The sequence below is a fragment of the Rattus norvegicus genome, chromosome 17, assembly GCF_021556685.1.
Source record: "Rattus norvegicus strain SHRSP/BbbUtx chromosome 17, alternate assembly SHRSP_T2T, whole genome shotgun sequence".
NCBI lineage: Eukaryota > Metazoa > Chordata > Mammalia > Rodentia > Muridae > Rattus > Rattus norvegicus.
Window position 1 is genome coordinate 13,422,186 of NC_141550.1, and position 17,337 is coordinate 13,439,522.

General features: G+C 51.2%; 1 protein-coding gene across 9 annotated transcripts in view; it reads left to right on the forward strand.

Moving 5' to 3' along the window:
- The first annotated feature begins 454 nt into the window (after positions 1–454).
- Positions 455–17,337, forward strand: part of Sema4d (semaphorin 4D) — a 107,121-nt gene continuing 90,238 nt past the window's right edge. For all 9 annotated transcript variants that reach the window (XR_015640757.1, XR_015640756.1, XR_015640759.1 and 6 more), the window contains exon 1: positions 455–644. The gene's annotated coding sequence lies outside the window, so the exon portion shown is untranslated. The remainder of the gene's footprint in view (positions 645–17,337) is intronic.

Consider the following 17,337-nt stretch of genomic DNA (forward strand, 5'->3'; position numbering starts at 1 on the left):
GGGGACCTGGAAGGGCAGTCTTGGGTAGTTAAGAGCCCCTGGGTCAGGACCTCCTGGCCTGGTGTGGGGCAGGGTGAGGGGTGAAAGGAAGGAAGGAAAGGAGGGGGGTGAGGGAGGGAAGGAGGGAGAGAGAGAGAGAGAGAGAGAGAGAGAGAAAGAGAGAGAGAGAGAAAGAGAGGAGAAAAGGAGGACGAGGGAGTTGGGGGAAAGAGGAAGACGTGGTGGAAGGTAGATAGGGAGGGAGAGAGGGAACAGAGGGGAGCAGAGGAAAAAAACTAGGGTAGGTGAAGACAGGCGGGGCGCGGGAGGGCAGGGAAGAAGGGAGAGAGGTTGGGGGTGAGAGGAGGGAGGAGGAGGAAGGGGGAGGGGCGAAGGGAGGGAAGAGACGGGAGGGGGAGGGGAGGAGGCGGGAAGGGAGGGAGAGGGGGTGGGGCCTGTGCGCTCGCCCCGCGCCCTCCTTCCCCACGCCGGCCTCCGCGCCCTGTCGCGCCGCAGCATCTCCGCGTCTCCCGGCCTCCCCGGCTCAACCTCCTGGCGCCGTCCGCCTCTGTCGTCGCTGCCACCAACGCCGCCGCCATTCTTGGCGCGGAGCTGGCCTGGCCGGTCCCCGCCGAGAGCCGCCGCGAGTCGGACGCACGCTCCAGGTAAGCGACTGGGCCGGCGCGGGAGGAGCGCGCGCGGGGCTGGGCAGGTGCGCGGGCCGCGGCGAGCCCCCGCGGCAAACCCAGGGACCCTGTGGGAGCCTCTCCTGTGACCCTATCGGGGCTCCCAGGATCCCTCTCCGAGCTTCCTCCCCAGATCCTCCCACACCGCTAGGACCCGGTCTGCATTCCCACCTGGATGCCCCCAGACTCCCTCTGCATTTGCACCGGGATCCTTCGGATCCTTTCTGAGTCCAACTCGGATCCCTCAGCCCCCTTCTCCATTTCCACCACGTTTCCCAGACCCTCTCTGCAGTTCCACCCCAGCCCGGATCCCTCCCGGGCCTCCCCTTCCTAGCTCTCGCCCGGCCCTGGCAGGCAGGTGGCTGGAGCAGGGACGCGGGACCCGTAGCGGATCGCGACTTTGCTGGCCAGGCCCTGCGCGCTGGGACCCCGGGGTGCTGGCTTCTTGGGCCGCGCCCGCCAGGTCAGGCCCGGTGCCCCTTGCCAGGCTCCCAGCCCCGGCCTAACCGGCTTCTATTTCGGTCTCCCAGGCCTTGGCTCGGGTGCACCGGATGTGGCGCGGTGCACTCAGACAGGTGCGGCTCGAGGGGCGGCCGCGGTAAGGTCGCCACGGCCGGGCAGTGGGCGCTTCAAGGCCGTGGCTTCCTGGAAGATTCGGGCTGCGTTATTCTAGAACCGCCCGGAACCACAAGCTTTAGCTGGAGCTGCACCTGTTGCTGGCGCCCGATGATTTGCAGGGGGCTGGTTCTGTTGGGGCTCAGCCAGTTATGGCTTGGGAGAAAAAAACAACAACCAAAAACCAAAACAGAGCTGAGCACGTAGCTCCGTCCTCTCTTTCTGTTCCGTTTCGTCTCTCTGTGGGCGAATGTGGAGTCTTGCTTCAAATGAAGCATGTGGTGTAAGGCCTGCCCCTACATTGGGGGGCATTTGCCACAATGAACTTGCCCTGCTTTTGTTTTGCAAACCCTCACTGTGTTGAGCACAGCCCAGGCCCGTGGGTGGCCAACCTCTCACTGGACTCAGGGCCTGTAGCCAGCCATCTGACCCTGCTGTAGGTCTACCAGGCGCTACCGAACGGAAGTTTTCATCCCAGGAGGGTGAAGTGACACCAGCGGCCTGTCACTTCATATGCGCCCCTGGCGTCCGGCTTGTCTCTTGGCTGCCCAGGCAGGGTTGTTTGGGAATGTTTACAGTGTCCCAGAAGCAGGCAGCCTTGGACAGAGGTGGGGGGTAGATCCCGGTAGCGGTTATAATGGCCTGATTGTCATTTTGACCGTTGCTGTCTGTGTTCATCACGTCAGAGCGATGGTCTGTTGAGAAGCAGAATGGATAGCATGGTGAGTGGGGATGTCCGTATGGGCAGAGCTTGTCCTCCCTGACCTTAAGACTCAGGTGGCTGGTCCACACAGCAAGTAAACCAAAAAAAAATTAAAACACGTGGTCTGTACCAGTTGTGGCTCCGCCATTTTTGCCTGATGTGAGATCTGGAGCCAGAGCAAGAGTCAGAGGCTGCCTTCCGATGATGAGCTTGTTTAAGTCTGTCTGTCCTCTGAGATGGAGCCACGAAGTCCCTCTGTCTACAGACTCCAATGACTTCCGGCTGTCTCACACTCTGCCTTACAGAGACTCCTCCCCAGTGGCTGGAGTTTTGGAAAGTGGTTGTCTGCCCTGGACTGAGGGTTGAGGCTCATGGTATGGACCATGCCACCTTAGTGATCCAGTGGGTCTGGGGCCAGGGTGGTGTGTCTGGTGACATCATCCACTTGTGGACAGTTGCTCCTCTAGGTTGGCCTTTATGGATGGTGTCCAAGGAGGCCTTCCCCACCCCAGGCATGGTGTGTGGTGGGCCAGTGCTATGGGAATGTGTGCTAATGGACAGCACAATCAATAATGCATCTCAAAGATCAATGGTTTTCTTTAGCCATTTGAGGTGCTTCTGAAGGAAGCCTGCCCGGGAGGGCTAGGAAGGCTGAGGAGGGGGGACAGTTCCCTTTATCTTGATTCGATTATGTTTGGGGTGAGCCTAGAGTCAGAGATCCTGGGCTTGAGCCGGGCCCTCCAGGGCCTCCTCACTATACCTGGGTTAACTGCAATATCCTAGAAGAGAATTTGCGATTTCCTCGTTGTAGTCATTTAAAGCAAACTGTTCCCTCCTGTTTAGGATTTGCTGGGTTTAGAGGACTTGAAAAAGGTCCTCCTCTGATTCTCTCAGGCTCCCTGTTCCCTTGGCTCCCAGCTCCCAGAGAGCCATAGCATAAGCTATGCCCATGCCAAGGTGGTCTTGGTGAAAAGCACCTGCTAGATGTTGCCAGCAGGGGGCAGATCCCCCTCCCTCCCTCCCTCCCCCCCTTCCTCCCTCCCTCCCCCCCTTCCTCCCTCCCTACTTTAGATGGAGTCTTGCTGTGTATACCAGGTTGCTCTCTGACTTCCTATATCAGCCGCCTGAAGGCTGGAATTACAGGTGTGGGCCGGTATACCCAGTTTACTTCTCTCCAATGGTGACAATCCCAGAAGGACCACTAGATGGTGAGAGGTACTGGTGAGAGGTACCGGTGAGATTTACCCAGGCTGAGGGGGAGGGTCCTTTTGGTTCTCTTGGCTAAGAGCCACCCCAAGCTTGGCAGCTGCAGTATGAGCAGCCCATCTCTGCAATCTCATTTGAAGACGTGGCTGTCCCTGGGTGACTCAGGGTGTGGCCCCAGAGCTAGGCTGGTGAGACGAGGTCTTACGCACATGGACCACAGGGCAGTTTTCTTGCCTGGAGGACATGCAGAAAGAAGTGGCAGTCTCTTAGGAGGTATGGGTTAACCTGGGCTGTCAAGGGGTTACTGGAGGAAATGTAGAAAGGAGTGACAATTTGTTAAGAGATAGGAATTACCTTGTCTGTCGAGGGCTGAGCTGCTGGGCCTCCCCGACAACGGACACCGAGGATTTGGAGGAAGAGCCAGGTGTGGCAGTTTTGCTCTTGGGCACTTGCTTCCCACCTGTGCTCCTCCCTGAGTCCCTTATGCACTTACCTGGGATGCCACACCATGGCACATCTGTTGCCGACCCTGGCCTGGACAGTAGCCCCACCCTACTTCTTGTGTGTGTGTGGCTTATAATTTGGTTTAAACTCTCACATACTGCCCATGAGAACCCAGGTTGCATGTTTTCTCTGAATGGCTTCTAGGAGGCGCTCGGAGATGGCAGGCATCCCCAACACCTCTAACAGGAGTCTCTGCCAGAGCTAGGCTGTGAGACAGACATTTGCTATATGAACAGTGGTACGAGGGCCCTCTTTACGACCACCATGTGGTGGTTGTTACCGTGAATGCACAGGACACTAAAGGGTGCTTGGGAATCTGTGTCAGATCGGGGAGTGGTCTGGGTGAGCGTCTCTGTGCTCGTCCCTCTTTGCTGGTGTCTGTTGTGTACCATTGAAAGCACTCCATAATTAAAAGCTAACAGTCGAGGGCCATTCCGATTGCTTACCTGAAGCAGCAGCTGAGTAAGGGTTTACTTGAAACTTCCTCCTTCGGTGCAGTGTGGTCCGGTTTACACACAAGTGGGCACTTACGAGTGGAAGCGGTCTCCTATGTGTATGCAGACTGCACAGTTGTGTCTTCGAGGATGCTGCCCGTATGTTGAGTAGGCAGTGGTGGTGGTGGGGAATCTCATGGACTAGGATCAGACACCTCCTTACTAGGGGACACAGCCCTCTAAGAGCCTAAAGCAGTGTGCTGAAGTTAGTGGGAATGTGGGCGTGGGGCCTGACTGTCTTCATGTCATACAAACATGTATGTACAGATACGCGGGAGTAAGTCACGGAGTCAGTGTGGAAGTCTGCGATAGTTGTGTGGGGGTATCAGGTGGACAGGGTAGAAGTAGAAGCCTGTGAATGAGGTGTGTGTGTGAGTGTGTGTGTGTGTGAGTGTGTGTGTGAGTGTGTGTGAGTGTGTGTGTGTGTTTGTATAAGTTAGTGAAAGTGCGTTCATGCGTGCAAATTGTAGTGCAGCTTGTTGTGTGGAAGCATCTTATTGCATTGCCAACGTCCTTACTGTGGCGTTTGGAGCCATTTTTAACTAAAGTAAGGGGTAGCTCAGTAGTCCTGTGGTATGGAGTTGACCTGGGAACGGATGACTGTTAGTAACCAGGAGGCAAGTGGGATACACTGTGTGGATACTCTGGAGAAAAGGAAGGCTGACAGCGCCGGTGGGGTGGAATTGTGTGTAATTTAAACCTTATGAATTATTTATTTCTGGCATTTTCTATTCAGTATTTTTGGACTGTAATTGACTGGAAACCGAACCTTCAGAGAGCAAAAGAGGCAGTCCGTGCTGCTCTGTTGATCCCGATTGTGTATCTCTGCTTTACCTCTGCACAGGGCCTCCGGAGGCCCATGTGACTCTTGAGTGTTAGTGCGTGGGACTTTAATGCTGAAGGGGGCTGTACTGTGGTTAGTTTGCTCATCTCTTGGGAGATGTTTGGATTGTGTCCTGCTAAGGGGTTAAAACTTTATAACAGAAGGGCAGATAACCTTCGAAGAGAAGCACATAGACAAACAGTGGTGTCATTAGTCACAGAAAGCTACAAGCCAAGACCCCTGTGGGATACAAGCCATCTCCCACTGCATTAGAGTGGCTTTGATAAAAAAGGGTTGGGAGAGAGCCCCTGCTGGTGAGGACTTGGAGAAAGTGGAAGACTGGGGTGTGGTTGGGGGTCAGGTAAGATGGTGTTTAGAGAAACAGTCTGGAAGTGTCTCGGAAAGTTAAACGCAGATCCAAATTCCTTGTGATCCAGCAATTTCACTTGATGCTCCTACTTAAAAGAATCGGATGTGGGGACTAGACGAAAGCTCTGTACAGTTTATAGCACCGTACCCACGGTAGCAGATGTGGAAACAGCTCGCCTGTCCATCAGAGGATGAAGTGGGCAAGCCAGATGTGCTATGTGTACCCATGGAATATTAGTCAGCCATAGAAAGGACTGGAACACTGATACATGTAGAAAGGAACACTGATACATGTTACAATACAGAAGAACCTTGAAATACTGGGCTAAGTAAAAGTAGTCACAGCTAAGAAGACAATGTGACTCAAGATTCTTGTTTACAAAAGGTCAGTACAGGCCCAGCCACAGGACCAGAAACTTCCTCAGTCACCCGGGGTCCGGAGAGGGAAGGGATGTGACTGCTTTATTTTATGGGGCTTCTAGTTCTCCTTTGTTTTTTAGTGCAGTGGATTGTTGCCCTCCCCAACCCCCACCTCCACCCCAATTCTGTATGCTGGGTGATAAAACGTGTCAGCTAATGATGGTTGTATAATATCGTGATGCATTCAGGATAAGGGGTGTGTGTATGCCAGTGAGTGTGTGTGTGTGTGTGTGTGTGCGCGTGTGTGTGTGTGTGTGTGTGTGTGCGCGCGCGTGCGCAGTGCATGGTGTATGCCCCTCTGCATGCTTCTGTGGAAGCCAGGAGAGGATGCTTTCCTGTGTTTCTCTTTGCATTCTTGCCTTGAGACCGAGTCTGTCACTAAACCAGAAGCCCACCATTTTGGTTAGCTGGCTGAACAGCAAGTTCTCAGGATTCCCCTGTCTACAACCCTCAAACCAGGGTTACAGGGGCCTGTAGCGGTGCCCAGCTTTTCCCATTTCAAGGTCCAGGCCTCTCAGATTTGCGGAGCAAGCACTCTTACCCGCTAAAGCCACCTCTCCAGCTCCCTAAGTATATTTGGCCACAGTAATAATATACAGAAGTACCCTGGGCATTCTTAGACGAATCCTACTGGGGTTGTGTATTTTTTCCTATAGTCTGGGACACTTCCTTAGGGGAGGAATCTCAGGGTTTTGTGGTGTGTGTCTGTGTGTGCTCGTGTGTGGCTTTTTTGAAGAATCTGGTAGCATTTTTAGTGACAGTTGTGTGACAGGAGATACAGCCATTTCCATGTGTTTACTTGGCTTGCTAACACTTACTGTTGTCAATCTAACTCTAAGTTACTCTAGTGGGATGTTACAGTAAGGAATGGGGGCAGATTCTAGTTGTGAGTCTCCCCTTAATACCCGTGTTTCCTTCCTTTGAGAGTATCTGCTTAGCTTTATCGTTCACTTTTTTGTTTGTTTGTTTTTTGAGGCCCACTTTCTCTGTGTAGCCCCGGCTGTCCTGGAACTCACTCTATAGACCAGGCTGGCCTCGAACCCACAGACATCTGAGTGCTGAGATTTAAACTGATCCATTTGTCTCATTTGTCAGGTATTTGTATTGTAAGTGTTTCCCCATCTTTGCGTTTTTATTTTACTAGCGATATCTTTCAAAGGGCGGATGTTTTTGTTGTTGTTGTTGTCTTATACTTTCTTTTTTTTTTTTTTTCTTCTTTTTTTTTTTTTTTTCGGAGCTAGGGACCAAACCCAGGGCCTTGCGCTTGCTAGGCAAGCACTCTACCACTGAGCCAAATCCCCAACCCCATCTTATACTTTCAAGTCCAACTCACTAATTTGTTTTTTCTTATTATGGAAGGCTCTCGTGTAGCCCAAGCTGGCTTTGAACTCACTTGGTAGCTGAGGATGACTGAGAGCTCCTGGTCCTGCTGTCTCTATCCCCCGAACGCCAGGGTTATATGTGTACACCTCTGCCTGACTTCAGTTTATTGCTTCTCGACGTGATGTTAATGTGTGTTTTCCCTCCTCTCAGTCCCTCAGAGGCCAAGGGAGCACATTGGAACCCCTAGGCCTGCAGTTACAGGTGGTCGTGAGCTGCCTGGGAATCCAGGGCCTCTCTGCAGGTGGTCCTTAACCACTGGCCATTCCCCTCCACCCCTGCCCCTGTACCTTGTATGTTGCTGTCTGGAACCTTCAGGGAGGACTCAGGTGGACATTTCATTTATTGTTAAGTATGGCGTTAGTGGGATGTTGTAGGCTGAGCTGTTAGCGTTGAAGTGTATTGGTGTCACATGACCCTCAGCCTCCTTGGGGAGGTCAGGGATTGTTTGGCTTCCACTTCCAGGTTATAGTCTTTTGGAGGAAGAGTCAGGGGAGGAACTGAAGCAGCAGCTGGTGTGCCGGTGTGCCGGTGTGCGGGTGTGCTCAGTTATATGCAGCCCAGGACCACCTACGGAGGAAATGCTGCTGTCCGCAGGCCCTCTCATGTCAATTAGTAATCAAGACAAATTTTTACAGACTCACCCATGGGTCAGTCTGTCCTGAGTTTGAACCTAGGAACTTCTACCTGCTTGGCAGGCATTATAACATCACCCTAATGTCTGGCCTTCTTTCTAGTCATTTCTTTAGAGACAGGGTCTTCCTACGTTGCTTGAACTGTTGGTTTTGAGCCTTTGACCCTCCCAAGTGGCTCGAGTTACAGGCCTGGTATTTGGATTACCTACTCTTTTTTAGATATTGTAGTATCCCTATATACAATTTTAGGATTCCATAAGTGTCTGGAATTATCGTAGTACATGTCTATAAGTCTACTTTTTAATGTACATAACTGTGAAGAAGGTTTCCTACATTAGGTGCAGAGATTAACAAAATTAATAATAGAACCTACCCAATCTTAGCACCGCGCCGAATTGACAGTTACGAGAACGTGATCCTTGCCTTTCTCGAGGTGGCTTATTGTACTTTTCATGTAAAAGGAACACTCTCCGTTGGATGCAGACCACACCTGTAACCGCAGCATCCAAGAAACTGAGGCAGGGGGATGGCCGTGAGTTTTGGCACATCCCTGCTGGTGAGGACCATTCCTGAGTAAAGGCATGGGCAGCGGTAGTAGTTAGTCGATAGCAGAAGCAACTGCAAAGGGGCCAGCAGGAGGATGCTGTATACAGTGTGGATACGGTGCACAAAGGAATTCGGCCTCTGCTCCAAGAGCAGTCTACCATATAGTGGTGATGAGCCATTTATTCTGGAATTTTCCATTTTCTATTTCTAGACTCTTATTGTGTGCATAACTGAAACTGTGGAACCAGAACCACAGTTAAGAGAGAGTTCTATATTGCTGGGTTTAAGATTTGTAGCATTCTTTATGGGGCAAATGTTTTTGTGGTCTCAATATAATTTTTTTTTCCTCTTCAAAGTATCGATGTAGTAACAGCGAAGCCACCAGAGTCTGAGGTTTTCTTCTTGGTGAGGCTTTTAATAATGAAATTGATTTCTTGCTCCTAAGATTGCCTGTTTCTGCTAGGTTTGGTTCTGATCATTTAGATGATTTATTGTGGTAAAACCTAAGTATAGTACCTTCCACCCTGTGAAAGTTCCATTCTGGGAGTTTCAGTAAATGCTTACCGGCATGGAATCATCACCCGAGTCCCAGAATTCCATGCCTTCTTGGGCATGTTTGAAGTTAGATCCTACCGTAATGCTGGCAGCCATGGCTGGTTTTCTGTCCTTACAGAGGTTTCCAGGGTGTCAGGTGAGCACAGCTGACAGTTTGTGGCATGGACTGAGGCGTGTTGCCACTCCTACACTTACCTTAGCAGTAACGGAGGTGATCGGATCCATGTGTAGAAAGGGCCAGCGGGATAGCTCAGTGTAAATGCCCTTGCCATGCAGATGTGATGACCCGAGTTCCATCCCTGGACCCCAAGGTGGATAGAGAATTGACTCCTGACATCCCTTGACCTCCACATGGTCATTGTGGAGCACACAATACCGGAGCTCATGCATGTGCTTGCATGTGTGTGTACACACTTGTGCATGCACACACACAAATATATACATACATGCATGCATACATACATACATACATACATACATACATAATTTCTTTTTAAAAAGACTGTTTCTGAGCCCTGACTTGTAAGTGTAGGATCAGAAGTGGGCATTAGGTAAGAATGGTCCTGTGGTTCATGATGGCTTTTGTGTGTCACATGCCCAGGGCTTTTTGCCCATTCTATGGGATCCCCACTGTACCCCTCAACCTGGCCTAGCTCTGCCCCACCCTTTACAGCAAAAGACCTTACGCTTGGGGTCCCTCAGCCAGGAGGGAGAGAGACTGAGGTTTTCACTAGGATGCTCAGGCCCTATGCACAAGATTAGACCAGATTGACCGGCCAGCAAGCCTGAGGGGTCCATCTGGGTACACCTCCCCAGTGCTAGGTTTACAAGCACATGACACCGTGCCCAGATTTTTGTGACATGGGTTCTGGGGATGGCACTTAGGTCCTTGTGTTTACAAAGCAAGCACGTTCCCAACCGCTTCCCCAGACCCCTCCATTGCATTTTACTTAAAAAAAAGTTTTCATCCTGTGTTGAAAAACACTGCCTCAGTGTGGCATGTGGACAGGTCCTGCATGGAGTTAGCATGCATCCCCTGGGGACAGGTCTCTGATTTCTATGGTATCTCACTATGACTGTCTTAGTTAGGGGTTAACTGCTGTGAACAGACACCATGACCAAGGCACGTCTTGTAAGGATAATATTTAATTGAGTTCCGTCCTTTAATCAGGCTCAAAGGTTCAGTCCATTGTCATCAAGGCGGGAGCATGGCAGCATCCAGACAGGCATGGTGCTGGCAGAGTTCTACATCATCATCTGAAGGCTGCTAGTGGAAGACTGACTTTCAGACAGTTAGGATGAGGGTCTTAAAACCCACACCTACAGTGACACACCTACTCCAACAAGGCCACACCTCTAAATTGTGCCACTCCCTTGGCCAAGCATACTCAAACCACGACAATGACCAAGCTCCTTCACCTGGTTTTCTCCACATCTGGCTTATCCTTAGGCCCTCGGGTTCTTCAGACACCCAGAGCTTGCAGCAGAATGGGAGCTGTTGCAGACTTGTGCTTGGATCAGGCTCCAGAAACTGGGTCACGCCAGAGCTCTGAGCAGGCGGAATTGGATCTCTGCTTGTGTTTGAAGGCAGAGGGCAGCCAGCGGCTTGGGTTTCAAGTGTGGAATCTGGAGAAATCACCAGCTCCCTCCTCCCGCTTCTGTGAGCCCCTAGCTTGTCTGTCATGTCTGGCAAGGAAAAGATCATCTATCCCCAGGGCGCTGTCAGCCTGGCTTGCTTTCCCCACAGCTGGGCCCAACCAGGGAGGTGGCCAGAGTCAATCTTTAAAGTAGATACCCATCTCGGAAGACCCTGTGGGGAGTCACAGATTCTCGTTTATATACAAAGTAACACAGATTATACAAAGTAACAGCTCGTGACTCCGTGGGGCAGCGGACGTGGATTTTATTTCAGCCGGAAGAGACTGTTGTGTCAAATGAGCAGAGTCATTTCTGCAGAGAGCTTGGAAGGCGCAGCCCAGACATCTCACTGTGGAAATGGCGGGGGACTCCGGCTGGGGAGGTACTCAGTGTGAACCAGAAGACTTGAGTGTGATCTCTAGAACCTACATAGTAAGATACCCTGGAGGAGCCATGGATGCTGGTGGCCCTGGTGCTCGCTGGCCAGGTGCCTAGCCTAGTAGACGAGTCCCAGCTCCCAGTGAGAAACTTTGTCTCAAAACACAGTCTGAAGGATCTGGCCATTGTGATGGCTTAGCTGGTAAAGGTACTTAATTACCAGGCCCAGGGACCTGCGTTCCATCTCTAGAACCCACATGGTGGGAGGAGAGAACTGACTTCTGAACCATTTCCTCGTCACAAATAACAAACAAAAGGCAGAATAATTTTTTTAATTAATTAAAAGATGGAGGAGACTGAGGAAGGACACCTGAGTTGACCTTTAAATCCTCTTTCTCCCTGGTACACGCACATGTACGTGCTTGCACACACACATACACATATGCACAAACACATACACACACGTGAGGGGAGGAATGATGGTGCACAGAGGGCTTGGGTGTATGCTCTCCACTATTTCAGGGGAGAGCCAGCGGAGACCCCATCTCTGAGTAACTGTGGTATCACTAGGGTGTTTCTGCCAGCATCATTTGCGTCTGGACTATTCTGAAGCGTTTTTCTCACGCTTACGTTATCGCTGCTAAAGATGGAAGAAAAGAGGCTTTCAATTCACCAGCCTGGTGCGCTGTGCTCACTGGTGTCATCCTCCCCCTATGCAGTGGGCTGAGGACCTCTTTGTTGCCTCAGGACACAGAGCGTGGCTCTGTGTCACACTAGGCGTTTGCAGTGGCTTTTCCTCTGGGTACTAAGTGGAAGGGATACATCCTCACAGAGGTGAGCTGCGATGCTGGGGGGAGCCTGTCTTTCAGGCACAGTGGGGGTTACGGGCACCGCATCTGGCTTTTCACATGGTGCTGGGACACCTGGACTAGGCCCTCATGCTTGAGCTTCAAGCGGTTTACCAACCGAGCCATCTCTCCAGCCCACTGCTTGTTCAGAGCTGACGTGAAGGGCAGATTTCATAGTCAAGACCTTGTCCTTATGGTTAACCTCTACCTGAAGTGTCTGGGTGTGGCCGGTCCTCAGCCTCTCCTCTCCTGAGTTCAATTCCCAGCAACCACATGGTGGCTCACAACCATCTGTAAAGGGATCTGAGGCCCTCTTCTGGTATGTCTGAAGACAGCTACGGTGTACTCATAAGTAAAATAAATCTTTTTTCTTTCTTTCTTTTTCCTTTTCTTTCTTTTTTTTTTTTTCTTTTTTTTTCAGAGCTGAGGAAACCAGGGCCTTGCGTTTGCTAGGCAAGCGCTCTACCACTGAGCTAAATCCCCAGCCCATAAATCTTCTTTTTAAAAAGCAACTTGAATGGGTTTATTTTAGCTTACATTTCAAGGTAGAGTTCGTTATGGTGATACATTTGGGATGAGGGGTGCTTCAAACAGCTGGTGACATCATAGCCACAATCAGAACAGAGAGTGATGAATGCTTGTTAGTGCTCAGCTCACTGTCTCCGTTTTAGACAGTCCAGGGGCGCACTCCTAGCCCCATTAAGATGGTCTTATTCATTTATCTAGTGTAATCAAATGCTCCCCCACAGTCGCACACAGACGTCTGTGTCCTCTGTTTGGTCAAGCGGACCACACTAACCATCTCACATGGGGGCTCTTGGGGTCTGAAGCAGAAATGAGCTGTTTGTGCTCTCGTCACAGAGGGCCGAGTGTAGTGACATGTCTCAGTCACTTGTAGGCCTTCGTGACTGAGACCAGGGTAGAGGCAGCGGCTCCCTGGGGAGAGGGAGAGGGAGGTGCTGTGCACAGATGCTGGGCAGGAGGTATGGCGTGTGAGCACACAGAAGACGCTCTGCAGGCTGCAGGGAAGGTGGCTAATTTTCACATCGTGCTGCGTGTGGACACTGACCTCAAAGGCAGTGAGTGGTCCGTTTCCTTTAAGAGTCTCCTGTGACCACCCTGACAGAACACTCCCAACTGAAGGGTCAGATGATCGGTCATTGCTGTTATAAGGGTAAGGTGTGAGCAGGGCATAGAACTGTCCTCTCTGCCATTGTCGCACGGCCTCAGGTATCGCTGCCTTCTTTGCCTTATCGTATGGTCACCTTTTCTGTGTCTTTTTTTTTTGGATATAATAAGGACACTTAAGACCCACCCAAATGTCCCACTTTGAGATATTTCACAGAGGCACAAAGGTCTTTTGGTAAAGATCTTTTGGTAAGGTCACACTCACTCGTGATCGTGGGCCTTTCTTGGGCTGGACTTCAGGTGGGTGACCTGGGACGTGGGAACAGGGCCTAGCACGGGCTTTGGGATTCTTTCCAGCGGAGTTTTATCTGCAGGAAAATGGAAACCGTAGCTCCTCTTGTCGGAGTGGAAAACCGTGGAAACAAAAATAAAATATATATATAAAAACCGAGGTTGGCTTTTCTCTCTGTTGATGGGAGGGGGGGTGTCTCTGCAGAGTCCTCGTGGAATCCAGTGTGAACAGGAAGCAAGAGGCATTGAGTCACCTTTCCTTTATTTTTATGGTGTTTTTTAGTGTTTAGAAAAGGGAGAAAGAAAGCAAAGAGCTTCCTCTCTGATCTGGGTCCTTGCCACGAACAGCTTGCTTTTCTGACATTTTCCCCCCTTTCTGCTACCATTTTCAGGCGTGTGCCTGCTCCTGACTGACGCACATGCACACACGTGTCCCCAGATTCCTGCTCCTGCTGTGGTGGTTTCTGCAGCTTACATAGGTCCTGTGTCACACTGGACGGCAGCACCCAGCCTTCAGAGGACGTGTTGCGCGCACCCCGCATCTGTTGGCTCTTGGTGGGTGTCTGTCCAATCTGCTACTTCCCTGGCTGTTTTTCTTGGTGCATTTTGCTCTTCAGGCACTGCTGAGGGATGTTGGCTTAGCCACGATATGGGGTGGCTCCTGGGAATGGCAGAGCCTCCCGAAGTAGCTTCTGTGGTGGGGTGGGTATTCCTGTGCCTGTGTGTGTTTGTGAGCGTGAGTGTACATGCTTGTGCATCATTCAGTGTGTATGTGTGTGGACACCGGCTCCCACGTGTGCACACACGTGTGCGTGTTTGTGGGCCAGTGTGTGCATATGCATGCATGTGTGCAGAAACCAAAGTCTACACTCTGGACTCCCGCCTACATTTAGCAGACTCTGTTCATTAGGAGGCTCGATGAGTTCATTTTCTAGAAGTCTGTTCTTGGCCCAGAGCTAAAAATCCACCCTTGCTGTTCTCTGGCGCCGCTCGCCTACCTGGAGTGATAGAAGATGCAGGGGCATTCATCGTGATACCGCAGATTGTGTCTGAGTTCCTCTGGGAGTCAGCTGTTCAGCTGTCTTGTCCCTGGTCACACTGGCTGTCCCAGCCACATTCTGTGGATATTCCCAGATAGTTTCCAGCCATTTCCTCTCCTGGGGCATTGTCCTCTCTGCTCGTGGGAACTTCCCTACATAGGCAAGTTCTATTCCAAAGGGATCCAGAGTCATGGTGGCTTGGGCAGGCTGTAAGGTACAGGTAGATGTCCTGCCCAGGTCATGTAGGGAGTTTAATCAAATAAGACAAGAACAGGAAGTTGGCCTGCTCAGGAAGCCTGGCAGGTAGAGCTCGATATTCATCCCCATAAGTCACCTGGGGCCGGCAAGGCATAGAGGAAGGTTGCTGGCTGGCTGCTTGGTGGGTTCACCCACTGGAGCTCTTGTAGGCTGAGCCTTATGCCTGACCGTTCATTTCCCTGGTGCTTCATGCCTGTCTAGCAGCTGCTGTTACGTTCAGGGGCCAATAACTGCCTCTGGTAATGAGTAACTCCTTCACTGCCACTTTAAGTGAATCCTTTTGTCCTTCTCCAGACACGGCTTCATTTTTCTGACCAGCATGCCAGGGCTACACACACCCTTTAGCAGAGAGGCACTGAGCTGAGCTGTTCTGTTTCCTTTTGCCGGGGAAAAATGTTTCTGTAAGTTGCGGTCTTTCCTCCTGTTGTGAGCTGCTGAAGTTAGCCTCTTGCTCCCTGGCATGCTCTTATCTGACCTTTATACTGGCGAGTTCATCCAACCATAAATAATCCCCTTGAAACACAGAGAGCCTGGTGTGCTGGCATCTGCAAGAGGCTTGGAGAGGAGCTGCCAGGAGAACAGAGGGCTGAGTGCAGGGAGGTGCAGGGAGAGTGCCAGGACTGATGGAGGAGGGTGGCAGGACTGATGGAGGAGGGTGGCAGGACTAATGGAGGAGGGTGGCAGGACTGATGGAGGAGGGGCTTCCTCTGTCTCCTTTCCCTTTGGACCTGAGTTGGGGAAAGAGTAATTAGATGATAATGAGCCAGTGAGTGGGAGGAGCTGGTCTTGGGGACTTGCTGGGAGGACTCAGTGCTATCAGAGTGGAGAGGGGGAGGTTTGGGGGCTCTGTACCAGGACTGTGAACAGGTGGCTCTCAACACCAGGCATTTGCTGGTAGACTGGAGTCAGCCCATGTCCTGCGTCCTTCCCGAGTGTACTGGCTGGTTTTGTGTGTCAAGCTGGAGTTATCACAGAGAAAGGAGCCTCGAGGAAATGCCTCCATGAGACCCAGCTGTAAGGCATTTTCTCAACTAGTGATCAAGGGGGAAGGTCTAGCCCGTTGTGGGTGGTGCCATCCCTGGGCTGGTGGTCCTGGGTTCTATAAGAGAGCAAGCTGAGCAAGTCAGGGGAAGCAAAGCCAGTAAATCCCCAACCTAACCATTTCTCAGGAAGCCAGGCCTTTCTGGGTAGCCTGGAGTTGGTTTAGGTTTGTGGCTTAGCCCATCTTCTGCCTGAAGGTTCTGAGAATCTGGCAGAGCCACTGGGGATCTTAACCCGGTGGGTTTCCTCAGTGACAGCGCGGTGTTGGTGTGATGGAACCATTCACAGGCTCAGGTCCTGAAGCAAGAGCCGCTGTTCTTGGAATTACCAACTTGTACTTTGAAAGGCAGGAAGCGACCTCAGACTTGAAACCAGACTTGCTAGATTTAACCCCAGTTTGGCTTCTCACCTTGATTTACCCACAAGTATGTGGCAGTTAGGGGACAATCCTGTCTCACCATTTCCTGTTCTTCAAGGGTCAGGAGAGGCCTGAGGGCCATGGCTTGATCATATACATGCCTGGACCTTTGCCCTGGACTAGGATGTAGCCATTTAAGAAGGCCATGCATGGTTTCTGAAGCTCCTTGGTTTCCAGGGGCAGCTTCAGTGTGTCTGATCTTGAAAAAAGAACAGTAGCTTGAAACAGCGGGGTTCTTGCATTGCTATCTACAGAGAAAGATAGCTGGAGACCAGGAGTAGGGAGGAGCAGATCTGTTGATGTTTACATGGCCTGTGTAATCTTGCAGATGCTCTTATTTGGATTAAAACGCAAGTGATTTCTCAACCCAACCTCAGACACGCAGTAGAAGCGAAGGTTCCTGAGGGCTGACATGCACTGATGTTTAGGGCTTCGAGTTTATCCCCAGGGTTTATTGACACCAGGTGTCTAGAAGCTGTGGTTTCATCCGGACATCATTGCAGTGAGGTTTCTTGGAAACCAGCGAGGCACAGGGTAGCAGGGAGGAGGGGACTCTTGTGTACAGAACCTCGTGCCCATGTGACACCAATGTGGCTGGAGCCATTGGGACAGAGGCCATTTCCTCATCCCTGTAGAAGCCTAAGTAATTCTGTGGATGTGGGTATGAAGCTCCTGTATGTATGTATGTATGTATGTATGTATGTATGTATGTATGTATGTATGTATGTATGTTTTTGCTTCGCCTCTTTTCTGGGCTGTACCCAGGAAGAACCTGAGTAAGAGTATCTGGCCCGAGGTTGCTTCAGGAATCATTCTAGAATTCTCTTTCACCTCCCTGTTGAAGCAGGGTGTCTCAACCAAACTCTGTCTGGGGATCTCATCTGTGCCTTTTGAAGCTAGAATTACAACTGGGCCTACCCAGCATTAACATGAACTCTGGGGATCCGATCGCCAGACCTCACGCATGTGTCACAAACTTTAAGCCCCCTTATCGCCCTTAGGATCTGTCGTTTGTAACTGAAAGTCTCTGCATTCATTTCTTTTTAAAGCCATGGTCAGCAGCAGCTCAAGACACAGTGCCTCCACTTACAGCAGGGGTGTGGCTGAAGATCCACTGGTGTACCTAGCTGTGTACCCCACAGCTTGTTTGTTTGTAGTGCATGTGTACCTGCAACAGATTGAAGTGTGAATCAGGCACAGTCAGTTTGACAACAAGCTCATCTGTGCTCCACAACTGCAATACCAGTGACTAGGGAGTGTGAGGTGGAAGGATGGGTGGGAGGATGGATGGGAGGATGGATGGGAGTGTGAGATGGGAGGGTGAGATGGGAGGATGGATGGGAGGGTGAGATGGGAGGATGAGATGGGAGGATGGATGGGAG